The sequence below is a fragment of the Dermacentor silvarum genome, chromosome 1 (genome assembly GCF_013339745.2).
Source record: "Dermacentor silvarum isolate Dsil-2018 chromosome 1, BIME_Dsil_1.4, whole genome shotgun sequence".
NCBI classification, from domain to species: Eukaryota; Metazoa; Arthropoda; class Arachnida; order Ixodida; family Ixodidae; genus Dermacentor; species Dermacentor silvarum.
In genome coordinates, this window is record NC_051154.1 from 175,138,213 (window position 1) to 175,147,693 (window position 9,481).

General features: G+C 46.9%; 2 protein-coding genes and 1 pseudogene across 2 annotated transcripts in view; 2 read left to right on the forward strand and 1 right to left on the reverse strand.

Moving 5' to 3' along the window:
- The window catches only part of LOC119436417 (sterol carrier protein 2), an 81,867-nt gene that overhangs the window by 65,741 nt on the left and 6,645 nt on the right, over positions 1–9,481 (forward strand). The window lies entirely within an intron of this gene.
- On the reverse strand, positions 346–4,079 carry LOC119435915 (sterol carrier protein 2-like; annotated as a pseudogene).
- LOC119436421 (pseudouridylate synthase TRUB2, mitochondrial) overlaps positions 4,366–9,481 on the forward strand; it is a 76,351-nt gene continuing 71,235 nt past the window's right edge. The window contains exon 1 of the mRNA XM_049657790.1: positions 4,366–4,447. The gene's annotated coding sequence lies outside the window, so the exon portion shown is untranslated. The remainder of the gene's footprint in view (positions 4,448–9,481) is intronic.

Below are 9,481 nucleotides of genomic sequence, written 5' to 3' on the forward strand. Positions count from 1 at the left end.
CTACGAAACACCTGATGGCTGCTGTGCATCAAGCACATGTCAGTGGCTGTTCCCCATTTTTTTTGCGGTCCGCTGAGAACATCAAAGCAAGCGTACCAAAACTGCCAAGTCACGATAGCACAGACGCTCCAACTAAATCCCCTCCATCCACGCGCCACCGCCGCTTCGGCGAAAACGTGTATGGAGGGGCTTTAGCCGTCGCGAACGACATGTCGGCGCTTATCAGCACAGGGCCTCACGTACAGGACAACATGTTAAATCTTCTTTTATTGTGCTAGCGGACTGAGAAGAACAGCCGTGGCCCAAGTATACCGTAGCATATAGTATTTACAGTGCAGGCAGCGCTCAGAGGGCCCTGGGAAAGCCGAGGCGGTACAGGCGACCACGACCGCACCGCCCAGCCGATGTTGTGCTGCAGCGCGACGCGGGCCCCGGGCACCTGGCGCGGGCCGGCCACGCCGCGCAACTGCCAGCAGAGCTCGGCGCACTGTGCCAAACCCGTGGCGCCAAGTGGGTGGCCCTTGGAGATGAGGCCGCCGCTCGGGTTCACCACGTACTTGCCGCCGTACGTGTTGTCGCCGCGGTCCCACCAGCTCCGCCCGCCTTGCCCACGGGCAGAGGCCGAGCGCCTCGTACGCCAGCAGCTCGTTGGCTGAAACAGTCGTGCAGCTCGATCACCTGCACGTCGTTGGGATGAGGCCCGCACGCCGGAACGCCTGCTGGGCTGCCTTGCGCGTCATGCCGAAGCCACCATTTCGATGCAAGAGTTGTCGGCAAATGCCGACGGCAGGTCGGTGGCCATCTCCATGCTGAGCACTTCGACGGCCTGCGCCTCGAGGTGCAGCCGCCGCACCACGGCCTCGCTCACCAGAATGGCGGCCGCCGCGCCGTCCGACTTGGGCAACACTGCAACTTGGTGAGTGGCCCAAACACCACGGGAGACTCAAGGATCTCCTCGAGCGTATGCTCGTCGCGGAACTGCGAGTTCGGGTTGTTCACCGAGTGACGGTGGTTCTTTTGGGCGATCTTGGCCAAGTGCTCGCGTGTGCTGCCGTACTTGGCCATGTGCTCCATCCCTGCAGCGCCGAACATCTGCGCAGCCATGGGCGCCGGCGCCAGCCGTGCGTGGCAGCCAGCACCTTAGCGTGTTTCTCGACGGGGTTGGCGCGGTCACGGTACTTGGAGGTGAGCGAGCCGCGGTCCATCTTCTCGAAGCCTAGCGCCAGCACCACATCGGACAGGCCGCCCTCGACCAGCTGCTTGGCCAACAGCAGCGCCGTCGAGCCGGTCGAACAGTTGTTGTTGACGTTGTACACAGGAATGCCCGTCATCCCCAAGTCGTAGAGACAGCGCTGGCCGCATGTCGAGTCGCCGTACACGTAGCCGCAGCAGGCCTGCTGCACGTCGGCGTACTCCAGACGGCAGTCCTGCAGTGCCGCTGTCACGGCCTCCTTGGCCAATACTGGGTAGTCCGCTTCTTGTCGCCTGGCTTGCGAACTTGGTCATGCCCACACCCACCACAAACACCCGGCGGCCGGTGCGCTCCGCTGCCATGGTCCTGCAAGGAGGCGCCCAAGAAAAGTATTGCTGCAGTGCGGGCGTTTTTTATTTTACAAGAAATTTAACATGTCTATCCCCCTACAGTCAGGCAGATCCATAGCCCTGACGCAGGCTGACGGTATACTGATGACAATCTCCTCTGGCGCATTCACTGTCTCGTGCTCAGTCCCCTCGAGCGCGCCATTGTGCCTCGTTTACGAGCGTAGTTCATGACGTTTTTGTTCGGTCAAACCTCGCAACTAAGACTGCGCGGGTGGAGAGAAACGCAAGGCGACGTCGCGGCCCGCAAATCCAGGCCAGAACGTGCCGACCTACATGTGAACCCGCCAGTCGAGTCCGCGCGCGACGGCTCATATCGGCTTCCTAGTTTCCCGGTCCATCGCGGAAACGAGGGCTCTTTCGCTGCTTTCGATTTCGTCGCCGAAATGCGCATGGCCCAATGCACATGGCCTCTGACGGTAATTCACGTCCGCTCGGAAGGGCTCCGAAGCGTGAGCACGTGCTGTCGCTTATTTTGCACGCGCCCTTTGAACACCACAAAAGGACAAGCGATGCCTTAGGCAAACATTTACAATCGACAAGTGATCCTCAAACCCGCAGCGTCGCAAGCTTCGGGGACGCACTTCCAGCTTTTAAGTAATACATACACGACTTCGGCGAAGGATCGAGCGAGGACCTTAATACACACTTGCAGCTTTGTCAATCAAACCACACATACACACCCTAATATTTGGCTCTGGATCAATGAAGGTGTCAAATAGCGGCATATCTAATTTAATAATAATATAATTACCATGAACCAATCTACACAAGCAAGAAAAAGATGCACACAGCGCGAATATGTTTGCATCCAGTCAACGTATTCGTTTTGTGTTTTAATTTTATTAGCACTGTCAATGTTACTACATCTCGCTATACATTCATTCACAAAGACCTTAAGGTGTGCACAGAATCGTTATACTTGAGTGCGCTCATGAATTTCGCGCTACGATCGATGCTTCGTTACGGCCAATTGGGTATTCTGAATCAACCAGAATTCCTGTCAATATTCCGTCAACACAGAAAATACCAGCAGTTTCCTTCTCTCTTCCGTCTCGCTTTTTTTTATTCTTTTTATGTTTGCCCAGCACTGGCGAACAAAACGCCCACAGCACACATCAGGAGACAAATCTTGACACAGCTGAACCGCTAAAGTTTTCGGAGAACGCGATTCCCGAGAAAGTTAAATTTCCTCGCGACTTCAGCACTCAGCCTGCACTTTAGGTGAACAATGTGGTGGTCGTACATGAAGGTATCCACTGCACTTCTCGATTTAAGAGCGGATGCAATGGCTGCAACGATACTTTATTTTTTATCGAATATGCGTTCCGAAACGTTTGCGGTTGGGAGTCGGAGCCCCACGAAAACAAACCTTTATCACCGTACGGAATGATGAATTCAGTACAATGATAGCCTGTAGGATATATATACGAGAACAACAGCATAAATCAATTCACAAATGTTGCTACAGGTACTGCTAAAGGAAAGAAAGCAGGAGTCTTGAAAGTTAGTCTTTCCAATGCACGCACAGAATAGTGCATGCATTTATTCTTGATTTCGCCTTAGGCAGTCGACCAACAAGAAAGCAGAAAGAACCAAGGGAAAAAGCGACGCGGCATTATTTGCGTGTTTTCCTCGACAGACTCTTCCCCTGACCGCTCACTTGGGTCTGTCTGTATTGGCGGTCAATCCACGTCAATCCCTCGTGAACTTCCCAGCCCAACTTTAGGTAATATTGAAGTCAGCCCACAGAATCAAGCTTTCATGCTAGCCTTCAACGGCGACTCACCGTAACAATGTCAATGTGCCGTGTGCTCAGGTCTGCAAACTGACGGCAATGTTAATGAATGGTCAGATTATGGAAAGTCTCACCGAAAGCATGCGCATATACGAGTTGCAAATAAGCGCAGTATCGACAGTCGTAGGGAAAATTCTAAATCGTACAGCCACCCCAGCTCATTTAGACGGACGGAGTTCCAAGAAGTGTCAGAACGATAGTAACAATGATCCAGGCGCGAAGGGCCGCTTAACTCTACAGCTTTGTAGCTTTTCGCGTTTTACCGAGGCGAACAATGTATGCCTGGGCCGCTTTTCATTCAGGTCGACGTACTCTCCAGTTCAACAACGCAATGAAACAAGCGTGTAGTACGTCACCGCAAGCGAAATACTACTAGGGAAAAATCGCGAATCAAGGACACAAACAGACGCACATTTGCAATCGGAGTCGAACTTTTGGCAGACGTCCACTGTAGTTTCTGATATGCCGTGAAAACAAGTTTGCCGCATGATAACCCGTTGGCGTTTCGCACTCACCTCACACAGCTGCAGGGCCGCAGGATCTAGGCACTGGAGCTTGTTACGATGGTCGTTTACTTAACACCCTATCGCGGCCCTATAAGCGTAACGTTCACGTAAACGTCAGAGCGGCCGGCCAGCTATAGAGAGATCGAAAATGGGGTTAGCGACAGACGGCCTCTGCCAGCTCGTGATAGAGACCGAGTGAGTGAACGAGAAGAGGAGCGTATTCAGTAGCAAGGAAGGCAAGGAGCACAGAGGAGAGGCAGGCATAAAAGAAGAAGGTGTAAGAGGAAGAGAGCAAATATATTAATAATGAATAAAAAAACATGTAAACAATAGAAGTAGTAAATTTCTTAAGTTTACATTTTAAATAAAGCTAAACGTTGAAAAAAATTATTTTATTTGTGGACTCATACGTCACTGAGGCGAAGGCTGAAGCAACGCCTCTTCTAGCTGAAGCTGAAGACATGACTATGGCAGCGCTCTCAAGCGCAACATGCACTGATAGAGTGGCAGCATATTTTGTGGGGTTTCACGCTTCTTTGTAGTTGTGTTGTTTTTCTGATCGCGCTTTCAAGTAGTACGCGTGGAGTCTTGCTACGCCAGGTTGTCGTATTGTTGGCGAGCCTTTGCAAGCCAACCGCGGTCGACAGCGTCATGGCCAATACGTCGTTACAAACTGTGACCTACGCCCCGAAGGCTTTCCACTGTTACGGGGCATTTTTCTGCGTCTACAAGCCTGCAAATGTCACCTGCGCAGATGTGCGACGTGCTGTCATAGGGAACTTATGCCGGGTATAGATTACTTTGCCTTATTTGTACCGCTGTCACACGTGCACGTTTTAACGTGTGCTTGAGCCATGCAGATCGAGTGCTACTCATTATCTTGTACCGCTGTCACACGTGCACGTTTTAACGTGTGCTTGAGCCATTGCAGATCGAGTGCATGTCTTTCAAGCGAGGGTGAATTTTTCACGTTCCTGCTTCGATCGCGCTCGAGAAAAGCCCTGCCAGTCGACTTCTATGGTGCTCTTAAGTAGCCCGTAACGGCTATTATTGCGTATAGTAGTGTACTACAGACAAGACGCATTGTTGCGCGGAGGATAAACTGTTGCTAGCTCATGTTTGACGCAAAACATTTTTTGGCCACCCATTGTAAACAGTATAGCTGTTTGGCGCAACGAAAAGTGCCAGCAAATCTGCGTGGCACGGTCCTCGCCAATTCTCACGTAGCCCACACTCTCGATGACTTGCACGTGACGTAACGAACGCTACATTGTTAAACCATTCACAACCTCCACTGCGCGCTGAACATAAACAGATAACAAGCGATTTATCTTCACCGGATAGCAGCCAGGGGCTGCGTCGGAACATTTCTGTTGGGGAAGTGGAGCTTGGCATGATTTTCTCGCAAGAGGGGTGGTGATATTTTTGATGTTCATTGCCCAAATTTCAGAATCGGACATGCAAAATGTTTACCAAGTCAGATATTTTAAGTAGTTTAAATCTCAAGGGAGATCTACAGCACTCTTCGACATGGATGGACATATGTACATCTGTGAGCAAAAGTATACGGACCAGGGATTGTGCAATAAACTCATTTTCTCCTCTGTCTGAATGCAACTAAAATTAAAGACTGCAGTCCAAACTTGGCATTACAAATTTTCTAGTGCCCTCGTCAGTTTCCGTTTATGCATTTAAATTACGAAGAATTCTGTTTTTTCGGCGACCCTGTGGTCCGTATGCGTTTGCTCACGGGTGTACATGTACAACACAAACGTGTCTACTGAAGATTAACATTTCTTGTTAGCTGGCACCAGAAATTGATATTCAAATCTGAGCGTTTCGGGAGTGTAACTGGCACCAAAATGTAAAGCACTGTACTGAGAAAATTTTGTTTAGAGCACAGGTACATGGGAAAGAAGATGGAATACACAAGTGGAGCGCTCTGTCTTATGTATTCTTTGTTCTTTCTCGTTGTACGTTCACTAAACAAACCATTTTATAGTAATAGCATACCAACAAGCCCAAACCGTCAGGGTGTAAATCCCCATTCTTGCTTTTATTCACACTGCTTATGTTTGCTCACACCTAAACTTTTATTTCTTTCTTGGTGTTGATGACCTGCTTTCCCCTCAGAATTAAACTGCTGGGTATCTACCGTCAGTATGTGGTTTCTCACCGCAGAAAGGAAATGAATTAATACATACATCAATAATGATAACGTCATTTAATTTGAGATCTATATACATCCTCTACAGCGGAAGACACCAACCTGCACAGATGTTGTGATTGGTGCTAACAAATGATGCCTTCATCTAAACAAATTTAAATTAATTTTGCTTTAGCTTGCCATTTTTGCCCCCCCAAGCAAGCTACCTAAGTAAAAAGGCTACTAACGAAGACGAAGAAAGCTACAAGGAAAAATGTCACACGACCCTCGCTTAATTCTGCGTTAAAGTCGTTTGACAATAATTGGGTGTCATTTTGAAAAATTATGGCTATAAAGCAAAAGTATAGGTTAAGATTAATCTATCATAATGGGTATTATTCACAGGGATCAGAGCAAAATGATTTACCACTAAGACGGGAGTGCTTAGCTTGAGACTCCTGCATGACTACGAGCAATGACAGTCCTACTAGGCTGGTATTTAATGGTTCCGTGCAATATTCCAAATTGGAATTCAATGCCATCCCTGTACTACTGTTACCATCTTTTCTGTTTCTGGACTGTCACTTGTGTGCCCTAACAGGTGGGATCTCGAACATTTGTTCCTCCTATAATGCTGCCCATGCTTCAGTTATTTTGATTTAAGTCCTTTGTAAAGCTTCACCTGTGTAGAGATAAAGCATCACTGTGGGAATGCACTAGAGGTGGCCAAAGCCTCAACAAGGAGGTGGCAAAGGGCCATTCTTCTTTGATTTTATGTCTTTCCTTACAAGTGCAGGCATAGTGAGACGGCTATGGGAAATTGCATGTTTTAAGCATGTCTGCTTTGTGTTAAGCCAGCTCAGCTGATGTTATCACCACAAAATTGACACTTTTTTTGTGGTGAGAGAATGAAACTCTGTAAGAAATGTTGAGGCTGATTGTGCACATTGATCCAAAAAAGAGAATGGGCCATGGATGGGACAAATAGAAGGCTGGAGACAGAGCGGTGTTGCTCTGTGCGCAAGCTCGTTCCCTTCCCTCTGCCACACTGTTACCCCCCTCTATAAGTTAAATCTTTTAGGGCTCTAACTGCAACCAGCACAAAGATGAAGTATTGCAGAATGTGGATGGCAGTCAAAGAGCCATAATTTTTTTTTTCTAAGCTTTCTCAAGTTACCGTTAATATGTATGAACATCTGCTGTAGCTGTGTATCACATTTATCTCTGCTATCCGTATCACAGGCTTATATTGTGATTTTCGAGTATCTTCAGTATACATTAACTATAAAGCCATCTATGGCGTTGTTACTTTTCAGACCTTAATGAAATGGATGTGCGACCCCCAACAGACTATGTTACTATCGAAGGGTCTGTGTCCAATAGTGTGGAACTTACTGTTAAGTCTTCCCCAAGTTTTGCAGACCATCCTCTTGGTAAGTAAGCTTTGCAATCAATATTCAGGTTGTCGTCACTTGCTCTGGTAGTCATCTCATCTTTTTCCACCATTTTGTCTCATTTCTGTAGTTGTAGGCTCTCGGTACCAACCTCAAGATTTTAACATGGCCTGCGGTGTAAACCTTGGAAAATATACCTCTGGGTGTTGTGTAAGTAGCCACATTGTGAAGCCTTTTACCCTCCTCTACAGCACCTCCCATAAACACAGGTTTCCCCTCTACAAAGCAAATCGTTCAGGTGCTAACCGCAGCCAGCGCAAACATGAAGTGTTCAGAATGTCGATGGCAGTCAAAGAGCCAGAATTTTTTATTTTTTTCGTTTTATTCTCAGTATTAAAAAATTAATGTGCTGCCATTTATCCGTTATAGATCTGCTTGGTTACAGTATGTGCCAAAATTGCTTTATGTTTTTGCTTTGCATTACATTTTGAGGTTGGTTCCAGTTTGACACCTTGGTTTATATGATTGTTGTGCAGTATATGATAGCTGTGCAGTTTTTTGGTTTACAACAATGTGATTCATAACGTCGGGAATTAGCTGCAATTAAAAAAAAAAAAACTATTGTTCTTTCAGGTCGCCAGGTATTTGAATCTGTTCCAAGATGCTGCTGCACTGTGTGCTATTCATCCAGTTTGAAGTTTTGTAGGCCCTTTTTGTGTTCTATGTGAAGAGTACAAACAATCTAATAGTGATTGGTGTGTCAGGATCTGTTTATCACTGTAGAGACTTGACTAGAACTTTACTCAGTCTTTTATTACTTGCCTAAAAAAAGCAAAATACTTTTTATTTCAGTAATGAGGGTCCATGGAGGCTACCACAAGATGAAAAAGCTCTGTCATTCTAACCAGCTTCGTACTTATGAACTCCGAGGAGAATTCGGAAAGGCATCAGATACGCACACACCACTTTCAAAGATTGTTGAAAAGGCAACGTATCGTAAGTCACAACATCCTCTTCCACCTTGTTTATAAAATTTCAGTGGTAAATGCATAAAAATGTACAACACTTTTGCGTTCATTCTGTGCCTTGTAGGTGACATGCTTTGAGGATACATTCCTTAGATGAACTTGCAGCACAGGTATTAAAGGGCAACTTCAACAAAATGTTGGATTGTGTAAAAATCCTAGATTTTTTTGTAAGCACAGAGCACTGTCATTGCAAGCGTTTACATTTGCAGTGAGACTGTATGTGTCACAAAAAGCTCACATAAATAGATGTTTTGTGAAACTAGAACGGAAAAATTGCTGCCATTACCACATGCCAGAAATGCTGCAGAACCAGAATTGTTGAGAACCAGAATGGTGCCTGGGCATGACCTGCAAGATCAGGTGGCACCCGTGATGTGCTGAAGATCTTGGAGGCCATGCTGTGAGATTTATGTCAAATCTGCTAACCACCAGGTGCCGGTGTTGTCTACTTAGGCTGTTAGTAAGAAAATTAGACATTTGCCAGCCTTGCAGTTTTGCCAGGATTGCTTCAATAGTATACACTACTCATTTATAATCAGTTTACCCAAACTCATAGTATTTTGTTGCACTTGGCCTTTATTTAAGAAAATTCAGAATGAAAAACACTAGTTGGCTACTACAATATGATAAGTGCAAAACACTATAAACATGCGATGGTAGAATAGTATCTAACTGACTGCCGTATTTGCTCAAAAATAGGAGAAACATGAATATAAGGTATATTCGATTAGCCTGCACCGCCTGAAATAGTTCACGAGGTGCTGCATCCTGCCATTCATTTCTGCGGTGCAGCAATGGCGCCCGCTGAACCACGCTGTTCGGTTCAAAGGTGCAGGGTTGGTTCATGATTTTGCTGCACCCACTCCACTGTCAGTGCCGCCTTTGTGCAGATGTACAGGTACGCAGCAGACATAGCACACGAGCGCAAGCACCGTTAAAACCCTGCTTATGCACGTCTGATGTATCTGTGCAAGTGTGGTGTTTTATGCACCAGAAGCCGATCATACCTG